Source organism: Giraffa tippelskirchi, chromosome 10 (assembly GCF_054371585.1).
Source record: "Giraffa tippelskirchi isolate mGirTip1 chromosome 10, T2T-mGirTip1v1.2.pri, whole genome shotgun sequence".
NCBI lineage: Eukaryota > Metazoa > Chordata > Mammalia > Artiodactyla > Giraffidae > Giraffa > Giraffa tippelskirchi.
In genome coordinates, this window is record NC_137284.1 from 98,628,581 (window position 1) to 98,643,960 (window position 15,380).

Consider the following 15,380-nt stretch of genomic DNA (forward strand, 5'->3'; position numbering starts at 1 on the left):
GATTTAGTCCAGTTTTCAAATTTTCCTTGAATCAAAGGGGCTCTGGGCTTTTTATACATCTCCATGTCCACATCTTCTGTCATCACTTTTATATAGTGGGAGTAATTTAAAAAATATTATTGTGATATAAAATTGTATTTGTTGTTGTTCAGTCACTAAGTCGGATTCAGCTATTTGTGACCCCATGGATTGCAGCATGCCAGGGTCCTCCATCCTCCTGGAGGAAGACATGTCTCCTGGAGTTTGCTCAAATTCATGTCCATTGAGTTGGTGATGCTATCTAACCACCATATCCTCTGCTGCCCCCTTTCTCCTTTTGCCTTCAGTCTTTCCCAGCATCAAGGTCTTTTCCCATGAGTCAACTCTTCTCATCAGGCAGTCAAGGTATTAGAACTTCAGCATCAGTCCTTCTTGTGAATATTCATGATTGATTTCCTTTAGAAGTGACTGGTTTTGGCACTGAGCCAAAATTGCATTGGAACCCTATAAAATAATAGGAGATTTATTCTAAGTTATTTGTATGGTTAATGATTGGTGGCTTCAAGTGTGACTTGAGCATAAGCTGAATCAACCTCTGGATTTGTGACTGTTAAATTAGCAATGGGGGGACTGTCTAAAAGGAACCAATTTTCAAAATAGCCTAAAGAGCCTCTCAGTACAGAACTTATTCTCCAGGAAGAGAAAGCTAGTTAGCAAGCTTTTGTTAGACACAAGGCCTTTTATCCAAAAGGAGAGCCTCTAAATAAACATGGTAAACCTCCTTTGAATTTGCTGTAAGTTTAATCGTAAAGTAAGTCTGAGTTCTTCGGAGGAAACAGGGATGGAAATAGAGTGGCTGTAATTAACAATGGAAATAATTATTTCATGTAGAGTGAAAGCACCACCGAACTTCATTGCATTGAAGACTTGAGACATTTCAGTTTTATTTTGTGTCCTCAAAATTTTTAAGAAATCAGCAGTTACCTGTTAGCCTTTGGCTAACCATACAAATTGTACCTTTGTGCACTGGTTTTGATCTTTCTTTTAACCAGTGAATGTTTTCCTGGTTATCAGAGTGATTTCTATAATATTTCCATGGAATAAAAAGTAAGTTAGCTCATAAAAATTGTGACTTTGGCAGTTTTGCACTTCAACCAGCTCTACTAAGTGATCATAACCAGGGCAGCAACCAAGCCAGTATAATAATGACAATGCTTCAGAGTTGTGTTCAGAAATTGTAGTTGGATGTCCATTCAGTCTGTACAGAAGAGGCAAGGAGACAAAATATTGGTGAAAAAAGCCTAAAGCAAGTAATTAGTAGCAGGGGAAAGCAATGACACATTTAGATTATTACACTTCACTTTGTATTGGTATCAGCTTCTGAATATTTCAGCAGCATTCATTTACATACCCACTGAGGATTGCTGAGCAGAAATTACCCTTTGTTCTTAGGCATAGAATTCAGCAGGGTTACAAGTTATATCTAGACTTTGGCCCCTTCAAATAGAAAGAGCTTTGTTATGATACGTTGAATGATATGTAATCTTCATTTTTGTTAAGTAAAACCACAGGATTTTCCTGCAGAATCATTTGTAAGTGTCCACATCATAAGAATTGAAAATCTGTCTATTGTGAATTTGTTCTTAGATGAGAATATTTTAAAAGTAGTTCTGAAGTGTAATTTGTAGCACCTCCATTTTAATTCTTGTCACACTTATCCTTCCCAAGTCCTTTTGCAGTTCTGCCACCCAAGCTCAGAGAGTGTCCTTTCCAGCATCACACTGTTTATAGTTGAGAAGCAGCAACCCAGGTCTGTCTGAGTCTAGCACACCATTTCACTCCCCAGGCCTGCTCAGACAGTAGTTTGCCAAGGGCTATCTGCTGAAGTCCAGGTGTCTGAGGCAGGTTGTTCTTGGGTGAATAAATGAGTATTAAATGCAAAGTGTGTGATCTGCTGCTAAGAGCTATCTAGACTGTGAACATACTTATTTGGATAGAAAAAAATTAGAAAGCAAGTGTTAAACATCATAGACTGATACTAAATAAAATTGAGGTGACAAAGAATGGAAAAGACTGAATAGAGAGGGAAAAATATTTCTCCAAAGAACTTTCTAAATCACTAGAGTGTCTTTTTCAAGTTATATTCTTATCTGTTTCCACCCTTGCTCTGCAGTCTCCTCAAAGACTCTCTGCCAGGCAATTTCAGATGTATTATAAACATACTCTTGTGAACAAGAGCGATAATTCTCCTCGATGTGGGGCCCTGCTGCTGCTGACAATCAGCCCCAGGTAGCCTTTTACTTACCAATCGCTGTTGGCTCCAAAATAAGTTTTGAAAAAAGTGAATCAGAGCTTAGGATCCAAATGATAAGTAAAATGAAGGAATGCTTGTATTTGTATTTTCACAGCTTGTGTTTCTGAGGTGGTCAAAAGTCACTGAGCTGACCCACCCACAAGGGCCCTCATCATTGCATTCATCTATTAACAACCATTTCTGTGTGAGTTCAGGCTGTTGACCTTTTCTTTAGAGTCATGTTTGAAGATTAGCCTTGTAGTCAGGCTAATAGCAATTCCTCCAAAATAAACCACAACCTATATTTCCCTGTTATTCTGTTTTAACGTTTTAGCTAGTTTATTAAAGTTTTGACATCTAGAAGCAGAGCATGCATTAAATATCATATTGGAAGCACCTATTAAAATGAACACTGTAGGGGCATTATGATTTTTTAGAGTTGATGTGAGTGGGAAAGAAGATTTTCCCCTGCGTGAAGGGTGTTGTGGTCAATGACGTAGTTGGCTGGTCACTAGTATTCAAAGATGGTAAAGATATTAGTGTAATACAAGAATTAAGTTTTTTAAAAAATTAAAACATTCTAGTGTCAGGACAGGATAGGTACAGTTTCAGTTCAGTTCAGTTCAGTCACTTACTCGTGTCCGACTCTTTGCGACCCCATGAACCGCAGCACGCCAGGCCTCCCTGTCCATCACCGACTCCTGGAGTTTACCCAAACTCAAGTACATTGAGTCAGTGAAGCCATCCAGCCATCTCATTCTCTGTTGTCCCCTTCTCCTCCTGCCCCCAATCCTTCCCAGCATCAGGGTCTTTTCCAATGAGTCAATTCTTCGCATCAGGTGGCCAAGGTATTGGAGTTTCAGCTTCAACATCAGTCCTTCCAATGAACACCCAGGACTGATCTCCTTTAGGATGTACTGGTTGAATCTCCTTGCGGTCCAAGGGACTCTCAAGAGTCTTCTCCCAACACCACAGTTCAAAAGCTAAAATTCTTCGGTGCTCAGCTTTCTTCACCGTCCAACTCTCACATTCATACATGACCACTGGAAAAACCATAGCCTTGACTAGATGGACCTTTGTTGACAAAGTAATGCTTCTGCTTTTAAATATGCTATCTAGGTTGGCCATAACTTTCCTTCCAAGGAGTAAGCGTCTTTTAATTTACTTAAGACATTTTAGGCAACTCTTGGAATGGACTAGACTCTGGACTGTGCTGGGCACTCCCTACCTTTTAGAAATTTTCATTCTTTCTGGTGAAAAATATGAGATCCTAGAGAACTGCCTACAGTACAGATTAGTGAGGATAGCCAGTGAGTGAACTCTGTAGCAGAGAACTCACAGAAAGAAGCTGTTTTGGCTTGGGTGGTAAGGAGTGCTTCACAGAGGGGTGGCGTAAAATAGAACTTAGATTTCACTGAGTGGAGATTTTCATTTTAAAATAATTAACAAACAGTTCTATTTTATGTGCCCAGAATTACAGAAGCATACCCATATGCGCTTGTGGAGTCAGTTCAGTGAACATTTCAAAGCAAAATGTTGTTTGTGAGTCTTGAAAGGTTGGTAGGCCTTCATTTCAGCAAGTGGGCAAGAATGTAAAACCATTTTAAGCCACCTGGACATCAAATATAACAGATAGAGTTCATGAACTAAACATATGTCCAGGAGAAATTTAGATATAAGTTAATCCATTCACTGGATGGTGGTGGTGGTGGCGGGGTGGGAGGGGGGAAATTTTAAAATGGTCTCCTTCTTGCATAGGATTTCTTTGAAGGTGGTTTTGTAAGTGCCCACTCCCCTAGTCCCACATTTCTCTGGAATATAAGCATGCATGCCCTTTTGGGGGAACATTCACCTTGGTTACAAACCTAAAGTTGAATATCCATTTCCCTTTTGATTGATTACTTGTGCTAGTAGGTAGTAAATGTGGAGAATAAAGAGTCACCTCCAAAGAGACTTTTATTTTGGTTTGAAATACAATCTGAGCTTTTCTATAGGAGACTGAATGAGCTAGAAATCACATCCTTCTAGAGGCCACTGTTAACATGAGTCTGTGTATGTGGAGCTCCTGCTGACTGACAGCAGTTGGAGAGTAACTACGTAGAGGGGAAAAGTCAGTTTGTATTAAAGTTTAAATGGATATAATACGTGAAGTAAGCCCACAGAACTTTCAAACACATTTTCAAAGATCAAAACAAACCATAACTAGCTAGATTTGAATGTATGGAGTATTTGGAATATGTGTTTTTGTGCTAACCAACAACCCCCAAGTCTATGTGCTTGTATAAATATGTCCATATAAAGAAGCATGGTACTTATCCTTGTTATTATATATTAAGGTGAGACAAACATCTTTTTGCTGTTGACTGTCAAAGTGTTTTATTGAAAGCTTGTACTCTACTAAAGAAAACAAGGTCAGTGCTGGGGTAAATTTCTGGCAGATTATTTAAACTTCTGGGAGGGTGAATGCCATTGAGAAATAATGTGGTTTTTATTAAATAAATCTGTCTAATAATATTAAGGTGCTATTTCAATGTTAAGAACAGACAAAGCCAATCTTAGGTACCAAGAGATGAAGGCAGAAGGTTGGGGTCAGGGCGAGGGGGGAATTGAGTACTGGTAAGGACCGATGCTGAAAACAAGAAAAAATGAAAAAGTAAATTTCCTTTTATTTCTATTTTGAGGGATGTTTTATTTTTGTTTAAATTCCCTTTGCTTTACTGAATTTTCAACAAAGTGAGATATGAAATTCAAGTATACTTCTACTGTGGAGTGATAATGATAGATTTTCTTTAGACAGATAAAAAAATAAGGCCTTTAGTTTTCAATAATTCAGTGAAGATTGAGAATAAAAGTTATAAAAGGTAAAAACAAGGAATATTGTTATTATGATCCAGTATGTCATGAAATGTAGACTTCAAAATGTTAAAGTAATTTTATATCTGTGTTTCCTTAAACTATCTTAAGCTAGTGAATACACTATTGTCTTCTTAATTGATCAAAAATTCACAAGCCTAGAGAATCCAACTAAGGTCTAGAATTTTTGTGTGTTTACTTTATTTGATAAAATTATTTATCCCAAGGGAAAACATTTAAAATCTTTTTAATATTACACTCATAGAACATTTTTATATTCATTAGCTCTAAATTAATGTTTCATAATTTAGTGTTAAACACAGAATTAGTACTTTATATAAAAAATGTTTTGGGTGTGTTTAATAGAAACCAAAATTCTAACAAATTTTGAGAGCCTTGTAAACTGAAACTACATGAGATTGATATGTACATCTCAAAATGCATTGAAATCTTAACAGGAAACTACGATTGTACCTTTTGGATATTTGTCATCAATATGGTTTTGTTGGCCAGAGGAAATATGTGTTGAGATGATTTAGACACAAAAGCCCCAGGACACCTAGTGAGACAAGAATCTCATAAAAACTAAGGAAAATAATAAGACAGAGAACTTTACCCCTGGCAACCCATAGTAGATTCACAACGTGTTACAGGATAATGGTATAATACGTACAGGGGATTTAACATTGAAAAGCAATGTGTTGTTCTTAGAATGTTTTCTGTTAGCAAATTGATCTTGGAGGAAGGAAGAAAGGAAGGAAGCAAAAAAGAGAAGAAAGAAAGAAAAATCAATCGGTTTGAGGTAGAATTTCTTGCATTGAAGACTCAGTTTCTAGAAGTCTTGGAAAATACCTTGGGGTTTTCCAAGGAAGGCAAAGTGTGATTTGACCTTGGACAGATTCACCAATACTTCCCCATATAACTATAACTGCAGCTTGATTTTCATTGCTTCATGTATTTCCATTTTATTTCTATACTTTTCTTTTTTTTTTTTTAATGGGAAATTCCTTTTTTTTTTTAAATTAGTTTATTTATCTATTTTTTAACTTTACAATATTGTATTTGTTTTGCCATACCTTGACATGAATTCACCATGGGTGTACATGTTTTCCCCTTCCAGAACCCCCCTCCCAGGACTGGAAAAAGATATTTCATGCAAATAGAGACCAAAAGAAAGCAGGAGTAGCAATACTCACATCAGATAAAATATACTTTTCTTAACCATTCTTCACAGCACATCACTTATGAGCTAAAAAGAGAAATACTATTTTTATTTTCTTCTTTTAAATCCTGACATAGTTTTGTTTTTCTTTTTGTAACATAGCATCCCTCCACCCCGACTGACAGGGTCAGTGCACCACTTTACAGATAGCTCACATTTCTTTGGGTCTTTGCAACATGTTAGACATGTTTTGCAATAATGTTTTATATTAGAATATTTAGAATATTTTTTAAAGTTGCATTGTTTATTAGTTAATTTTTATTTGCACTGTAGATGAGAGTGAAAGAAACTAAAATATTTTAGCCTATGTTATTTAATCCTTTCCTAATCTTCTACTTCATTTCTTTCAGTTTCTTAATATCTTTTCCTTAAAAAAGCAAACAAAAAACAAAAAACTTTGCTCTTACTTACATGCTTTCTTTCTTCAAAAATGGAACCACAGTTCTCAGGTAGTTTGGATTTCTCTTTCTAATTAACCCGTTTCTTCTTCCCTCTTCCTCCACTTTACAGTCAATCAACAAGAATCCTCTCATTTTATCAGTAGTCTCAGATCTGTCTTGTTCTTTTCTTTTGCATGGTCACTGCCCTAGAAGAGACCATCATTAATTCTCCAGTGGTTTCTTGAAATGTTTCCTAGAGAGTTTTTACAAGAAGAGACTTCTCAGAAAAACTGGTCAGTGAATTAAGTTTCAGAATTTCCTATTGAATTATCCATTGCACCACTGTGTACCCTCTATTCGAGTGATTTCTAAACATAAAGCAAATTGATAGTAAAGATTTTTATTGTGATTTTGTCTATCTATGACTATGGATTTTATGCATACATCTGTATCAATATATGTATTAGCTCTGAAAAACCTTTCATGAAATAATATTTATCCGAGATGAGCACTGATTTTTTTTTTTCTATTTTAATCTTCTCTATTCACTTCCTGTATAGAGTCAGTCTTCATTATTGGTAGATTCTGTATTTTCAGATTTGCCTAAACCATGAAGTTTGTTTGTTCAGACCAAATTCAGCACTCATAGTCCTGATTTGAGTTACCAGATAGGTGCATACCACACATACCAGCTGAGGTCAAACATGGTGAGATGCACTGCTTTTTTTTTTTCTCTTGTTTTAATCATCAAACTGTAAAAGCCTTTAATGCTTTTCTTTGGTCATTTTGCTGTTTTAAATGGACCCCAATATAATGTTGAAGCACTGTCTAGTGCTTCTAAGCACAAGAAGGCTGTGGTGTGCCTTACTGAGAAAATATGTGTGTTAGATAAACTTAGTTCAGGCATGAGTTATAGTTCTGTTGGCCATGAGTTCAATGCTAATGAATTAACAATATATAGTAAATAAAGTGTCTTTTTAACAGAAACAAACAAAATAAGGTTATGTATTGATAGGTTTATAAAAATGTGGCCAGACAGGTACTTAGTATTGTATTTTTCCAGGGGCAGTGAATCAGTATTTGCTAATCTAGTGTTTACAGGGACTGTATAGAATATAATTACTGTAAATAACAAAAACTGACTGTATTGCATTTCAAATTTTGGTCAGAATCCAGTGACATTATTTCATGGGCTCAAAATATTGCCTCCCATGAATCATTTTTCTCAAAGTCTGCTACTAAGAAAAGCTTTGTTTTTCAGGGGCAAATCATAGCCATGTTTTCTTTTCTCTGAGAGATTTGTAACCTGCTGCTTTGTATTTTTTACCTTGCCTGCCAGGAAACTTAATGCAGGTTTTATGCTCAATTACAGCAACAGCATTAATCCTTGATGTTGAAATGCTTGCTTTCCTGTTTTTAGCCCTGATTTCCTCCTTTTATTTCTACTGTATTATTTTGTTTGATTTATTCTTTTTGTGAAAGAGTCTTGAAACCTCTTGAGAAAAAGATAGAAATGAATAAAAGAATTAATGAATAGGTAAATAATTGAAGCAAGTAATCCTGGAAGAAAGATCTAGAGATAAGAGGCTATCTTTAGTAGAGACTTTAAAATATAACATTATTGTCAAATACTTGATAGTATGTGTTCTCCTTATTAAGTTGATTTTTTAAATATATTGTATGTTATCTTAAAAATGTTCTTTGTGAAGATGAATTGGAAGGGTTTTCTAAAGTGTCAGAATAATTAAGTAAAGCTTAATAACTTATGATAACAGTTTAAGAAAATTACAAAATGTATGTTAACATCCTCCCTTTTAAGATCACCTATCACTTCATTATTGTGTGAATAGTCACCAATATAGATGATATGAAAAATTCTTGTTCTTCTTTTAGCAATAGCAAAGCAGATGTAGTATGGATAATTAAATCATGAATAGTGAACTTTTGTGTGTTAGTCACTCAGTCATGTGCGACTCTTTGCAACCCCATGAACTGAAGCCCATCAGGCTCTAATGTCCAAGGAACTCTCTAGGCAAGAATACTGGAGTGGGTTGCCATTCCCTTCTCCAGGGGATCTTCCCGACCCAGGGATCGAACCCGGGTCTCCTGCATTGCAGGGGGATTCTTTACTGTCTGAGCCACCAGGTAAGACCTCTCAACTTTTGGATACTATAAATTCAGATGATGTTGGGAAGGAAACTGAGGCACACTGACCCCCCACCCCAGGTCTCTATCTGCCATTCCAAAGTCTAGTGTACCTGCTCTTGCTCTCTACCCCCAGTGGAATGAGCTGCATGCAGGCAGCCTTTTGCCAGGCAGAGCGTTTCAGGAGCCCATCTGGTGGCCTGTATTGGGGGGAGGCTGGCCAGGATCAAGGGCTGTGAATGGGGAAGCAGGAGGAGGGGGTGGTTGGAGGAGCAGCTGCTATCTGTGTGTGGCGGGCATGCGGTGCCACTTAGTCATAACCAATAATTTTAATATTTCTACCTAACTTACTAGAGTTTTTTAGCTTTCCTTTCTACATCTCTATGTCCTATAATAAAGATAATCCTAAATAGTCAAGAGTTGTTGTACCATATTACAAAGTAAGTGAAAGTTTATGCATTCTCCTCACTTAACCGAACTCAGTGTATTTTATGGATTGTTTCAGTGAAAAAAAAGGATAATAAATTCATTAATTCTAAACTTTTCTCAAATTACATTTTGCCACAGTGTGTCAAAAAAGTTGCAACAATTTGTGGGAAAAAAGTGAAAAGGACATACTGTGTGAGTATATACTCATAATATTCATTAACATCACAACTGAGGAACCTCTATTGTTGAAAATAATTGGCAGTGTACATTAAAGGGTATTATATTATGTCTCAGAACCACAGCTTAAAAGGGCTTCTTAAAATAAGCTTCCTATAGTTTGTCTCTAGTTTTTCTTTAAAGCAATAGAATTAGTTGTTTCTCTATTTTCATTTACTAATGAATTGGGAGTGTTAAAACTCAAAGTCTGTTTTAAGCAATATGCTAATATTTTCCAAAATATAATCTTATATATTTTCAGAAAACTTCATAAACATCAGTTTTATGAGTACCATATGTTTAGTAAATGAATAATCTAAAGATAGAATACATATATATATTTTCATAATAAGAAGATGATTTATGACTTTTTATCTATTTGCCTACTATTATATGTATATATAAAAAACTCATCTACAAATCATAAGTATACAGCAACTTAAGAAGCAAATATAGGGAATTTTGAGTTGAAAAATATGGATAGGAGTTAATAAATATTGCTTATGACCAATGAATCTCATTATCTGTGCTAGTGAAAAGTATGTTTTGGATTAATCACCAAGAATATTTTGTGGTTGTAAATGGCAGCTTCTAATCCATGCTTAAAGTAGAATCCTTCTCTAAAAGTGATTCATATAAAGAATATGAATATTTATTCATATATGTTAATCTGACCATGAGGGCAGCAGACCTTAATGATGGTTATATTCTTGTAGGTGATGGTTCTACAAAGGCTATGTTACATTTTTTTTTTTTTTACATTGGAAAAATCAAATTTTGACATCGTTAGGAAGAGATAAAAAGCTCTTATATTTCTGAATTATTAAAGACTTGTTAATTGAGCTTATTAAAAGATTGCTTATTAATCAGCCATCTGCATTGTATCACTAGTATATCACTAATACATTTAAAATATATAATAGGTTGAGCAATGTAGGAATTAAGCACAACGGATTCTAGAACCAGCAGTCTGGGTTCAGATCCTATTTCCACCAGTGAACTGTGACATTGGACAGATAACCTCTCTGTACCTTTGTTTTCCTCCTTTACAAAATAGGCATCATTATGATATCTGTCTTACTAGAGTAAATGTGTTATTTATGAGGTAGTCAGAATAGAACCAAGCACATAGAAGTTAACATATGTGTTTAAGTAAACTAATAACTAGGTAAGAGGATGTAACGCTTTAGATATGAGATGGTTATTCCAATATTTAAAAATGTATGGCATTTTAAAACTGAATGAAACTCAGAAATCATGTAGAAATAGTTTTTTTTTTTAATTTTTTTCACTGCATTGCCACTCCCACAACTTTTTAATTTTTTTCAAATGAAATCATGGGAACTTCGGAAGAGAAAACAAATTGATATTATTGAATGGGGCAAAAGGCCTGGATCTTTGCCCATGCTATATTTGTCTACATCTCTCAGAGGCTTCTGATTTATGCCATAGACTCCTGAGTTTCTAAGGATGAAAGTTTGAAAATTCTTGATTTTCATTAAAGCCTTCTTTTATAGATGAGATAACATGCTCACAGTGGGTAAATGGTTCACTTTCAGGGTAACACAGATTATTCAGTCAGTCAGTTCAGTCGGTCAGTCATGTCCGACTCTTTGCGACTCCATGAACTGCAGCATGCCAGGCTTCCTGTCCATAACCAACTCTCGGAATTTACTCAAACTCATGTCCGTTGAGTCGGTGATGACATCCAACCATCTCATCCTCTGTCGTCCCCTTCTCCTCCTGCCCTCAATCTTTCCCAGCATCAGGGTCTTTTCAAGTGAGTCAGCTCTGCGCATCAGGTGGCCAAAGTATTGGAGTTTGTCAGCTTCAACATCAGTCCTTCCAATGAACACCCAGGACTGATCTCCTTTAGGATGGACTGGTTGGATCTCCTTGCAGTTCAAGGGACTCTCAAGAGTCTTCTCCAACACCACAGTTCAAAAGCATAAATTCTTTGGTGCTCAGCTTTCTTTATAGTCCAACTCTCACATCCATACATGACTACTGGAAAAACCATAGCCTTGACTAGACGGACCTTTGTTGGCAAAGTAATGTCTCTGCTTTTTAATATGCTGTCTAGGTTGGTCATAACTTTCCTTCCAAGGAGTAAGCGTCTTTTAATTTCATGGCTGCAGTCACCATCTGCAGTGATTTTGGAGCCCCCCAAAATAAAGCCAGCCACTGTTCCCACTGTTTCCCCATCTATTTGCCATGAAGTGATGGGACCAGATGCCATGATCTGAACACAGATTATTAGTCTTCAGTAAATTCTGAAAACAAAGGATTTTTATCCACTGCACACTATCCACTCCCTTGGCTGTCTCAAAGCTCCAAATGATTGAGCTCTTACTGGGCAAGATGAAAACATATTTTAGTATTTATTTTCCAGGTGATCCCAATGTCTCACTTTAGACATGTTTTCTAACAATACTCCTAGAGTTAAATGCCTTTCTATCCCAATCTATCATTATGGCCTATGTGAAAAATAATGTTTTAACTTTCCTATTTTCTTGTCAGCTGAGTGAGGCTTTCCATGTACAAACTAATTAAGTCAACGCAGTATTAAAAGCATATTTGAGTGTGAATTTCACCAGTGATAGAAAATTGTCCTAGCATCAACAGAAGGAATGCATTCAAATTATTGCTTAGTATCTACATAGCATTTCAAGCTGTGCAAAATACATGTACAAACACACTAGTGGGACTCAGAAATATTCTACTTAGTGGAACAGGTGGTTCAAAGATTGTGGGAATTAATATGGGTAGCAAAAACAAGAACAAGAATATGAATTTGACTCAAATCTAGTTGGGCTGAATTTTCATACCCTTGTAAAAGACTTAATTAATGCATAGAAGTCTTATTGTTGATTGTTAATTATATAAAAATCAACTTTGTACAAGTGATTGGAGTTAAGGTAAAATATTCATAAGTCAGCATTACAGGCTTAGAGAAGAACTTAAACTTTTTAGTAAGTGTTTTTGAGTGCAAATGATGGTTACATTTTCTTTATTCTTGATGTGTACAAATATTATTATAACTGATTTCCCTTCCTTGACCCTAGATGCATACAACTTAACATATCATAAAGCAACTTATTTCCTCAGGGCAAAAAAAATGGTAGCCTTTTATGGCTGTTTCACACATTTAAGTGTTGAATGAAATGTTTAATAATGTGATTAATTTTGCTTGTGAGAATTTCAGATTTTGGAGGAAAATGAAGCAATACTAATTGGATCCTTGAGTCACTAATTGTATCATATTGGAATAAGCCCTACTCTTGGATTGTGATTAAGGTTAAGGATTCTACAGTCCTTATGATAGATTCGATAATCCATCATGTCTATAAGCTACTAGCCTCTGTGTGGTCATAAAAATTTGGCTGAATACTACTTTTTTTAGTAGGCAAAGTGACATGAAAAAAATATGTACTATCAGGTGCTCTTCCCTTAACAGGATTCTCTGATGTACAAATCACTATAGTAGAATGATGCAATGGGGCATAAGGACAATGAATCAGGTCATAAATTGAGTACAACACTAATTATATTCACTGCTACTGCTAAGTCATTTCAGTCGTGTCCAACTCTGTGCAACCCCATAGACGGCAGCCCACCAGGCTCCCCCGTCCCTGGGATTCTCCAGGGAAGAACACTGGAGTGGGTTGCCATTTCCTTCTCCAGTGCATGAAAGGGAAAAGTGAAAGTGAAGTTGCTCAGTCATGTCCGATTCTTAGCAACCCCATGGACTGTAGCCTACCAGGCTCCTCCATCCATGGGATTTTCCAGGCAAGAGTACTGGAGTGGGGTGCCATTGCCTTCTCCGAATTATATTCACTATGAAGTGACATATATACATTTGGTGGCCATAATGGTACACAAGTTTTCAAAGCCCAAAGTGAGAAATGCATTGCACCTTCTCTCTTTATAAAAACTCAGTGGTCTGCTAAGTCTGTGTCTCATATCAAATTCTATATATCTACCTGTGTTTTTAATGTGGAAACCCAGTTTCTAAGGAAAGGTTATTATCATTATTAAGTTTTATAACAAAATCAGTATGTACCAGTACCTATTTAATAACGAAGACATCATGAATGTCAGACTTCACACACCTTGCAGAGTGCTAATAACTCCTAAAGTGTATCCTTGTTTCAAATTGAAGTCAGTATTGGAAATTTTATATTATCTGCTCTTGCTGAAAGTATTAAAAATACTTCTGTAATAGCTAAGCTAAAAAAGAAAATTGTGTCTTTTACAACTTTGCCTTATTTTTGGTTCAGTTTCAAAGCTCATAATAGTTAAGGCATATGCCATTAACATTGGCCTGAATTAAGCAAGAGGATCATTTCAACCATATATATTTTATGTTGCCTTCAGGATGAAGTAAACATTTATGTTTGCCTCTTATTTGTAAGTTTATAAGGTACATGTGTTTTAGATACATTATTAGCTACATCAAATTTCTTTTTTCATATTTCTTTTAGTTTTGGAACTGCATGGATATAAAATATATGTTTATTCAGAAACCAAATAAAAACTTTACTAATTTCTGCACTATAGTGACCCTAACTCAAGTCCAGTGATAGACTGAAAGAGGTTGTCTCTTTTTCTATTAAATATTTAAATTAAAAATAGAAAGATGTAGTTTCTACTAATGAGTTTTGTGGGGCTTTTTTAATATGATGTCCCTTAGGAGGTTTCCTCACTCGGTATGAAGGCTCCTAAGAGGTGCTTGTGCACCTGATTAATTCATAAATGGCACTAAGGGCTGCACATTTGCCCAATCCTAGTTAAATCATAGTAGGCAGCGATTCCTCTGTAGGATGCATTGCAAATTGTGATGCTCTTGTTATACACCTAATTACAGCATTCTATACCAGTCTGATTCTTTCCATAAATTCTTGTAAATGTGGTGTCCATTTTAGAAATCAGAGATTGAGTTTCATTAAAATGACTTCAATCCATATGATTGTGAGAAAACAATGACTTGCCACTTCCTGCAAATTGTTCTGAAATTCTATAAAGAATATATACGTAAAACATGAAGAAATTAAAATACAGTGCTTTATAAAAATGAATTCTGTATTATAAATAATAATTAAGCATATGCTATGGGGTTTCAAGAAGGAGAACATGAAAAACATCTGAAAGGATAGATGTAGTTGTTTTGGAGTAAGTAACCAGTTAAAAAATTTTTGTACTTTAAGACATAGTTCTTAACGCCTCTGTGCCTCAGTGCCTCGTGGGGAGTAGTAATCCAACCTATCTTATTGATTGTGATAATTGATTGAGCTAATCTATATAAAGTGCTTAGATCAGTGACTGAAACATAGTAATTTCTGTGCAAACCCTTGTACAAAACCTTTTTGCTGAAGCTCTTGTTGTTGTTCTGTCGGTCAGTCATGTTCAGCTCTTTGCAACCCCATGAACTGCAGCATGCCAGGCTTCTCTGTCCTTCACAAACTCCCAGAGTTTGCTCAAGCTCGAGTCCATGGAGTCAGTGATGCCATCCAACCATCTTGTCCTCTGTTGCCCCCTTCTCCTCTTGCCCTTAATCTTTCCCAGCATCAGGGTCTTTCCAGTGAGTTGGCTCTTTGCATCAGGTGGCCAAAGCATTGGAGCTTCAGCTTCAGCATCAGTCCTTCTGATGAATATTCGGGATTGATTTACTTTAGGATTGACTGGTTAGGTTTCTTGCAGTCCAAGGAACTCTCAAGAGTCTTCTCCAACACCACAGTTCAAAAGCATCAATTCTTCAGAGCTCAGCCTTCTTTGTGGTCCAACTCTCACATCCATACACGACTACTGGAAAAACCATAGCTTTGACTAGATAGACCATTGTCTGCAAAGTAATGTCTCTGCT

The 15,380-nt window shown here is 36.0% G+C and overlaps 1 protein-coding gene across 1 annotated transcript in view; it reads left to right on the forward strand.

Moving 5' to 3' along the window:
• The window catches only part of LOC145522365 (uncharacterized), a 164,202-nt gene extending 157,182 nt beyond the window's left edge, over nucleotides 1-7,020 (forward strand). Inside the window, exon 9 of the mRNA XM_081531126.1 lies at nucleotides 6,938-7,020. The gene's annotated coding sequence lies outside the window, so the exon portion shown is untranslated. The remainder of the gene's footprint in view (nucleotides 1-6,937) is intronic.
• Nucleotides 7,021-15,380: the final 8,360 nt, after the last annotated feature.